Source organism: Arachis duranensis, chromosome 1, assembly GCF_000817695.3.
Source record: "Arachis duranensis cultivar V14167 chromosome 1, aradu.V14167.gnm2.J7QH, whole genome shotgun sequence".
In the NCBI taxonomy this organism is placed as follows: Eukaryota; Viridiplantae; Streptophyta; class Magnoliopsida; order Fabales; family Fabaceae; genus Arachis; species Arachis duranensis.
In genome coordinates, this window is record NC_029772.3 from 6,023,047 (window position 1) to 6,023,532 (window position 486).

Below are 486 nucleotides of genomic sequence, written 5' to 3' on the forward strand. Positions count from 1 at the left end.
AAATGATAAGTAAATCATTAAAATATTTCAAACTATAGATATTAAATATATAGTTTAAAAAATGACTTAAATTTTAGATTTTGATATGATTTTTTTTTGCTATTATTAAAAATTAAAATATTTTCATTCTTAAAATTTGATTATTCGGGTCAAGAGATTTTCTTTCATTTTTTTTATTTTATAAATAATTGATAACTTATTTAAAAATGAAAAAAATGTCTAAAAATTAATTTTTCTTTGAATTTTTTATATGTATTTTTTAAATAATTATTCAAATATTTTTACAAAATTTAGATCAAATGCACGAACAGTTTGCTAAATATAAAAATAATTTTTACTTATATTTTCTATTCACGAAAGAAATACCCAAGATATAACTTACTTTCTAATATTTAATGAAAAATTTTAAAATATTATAAATATTTTAGAAATTGAGAAAAGTATTTTCTAAACAATATTTAATTTTTTAATTAACAATTAATAACT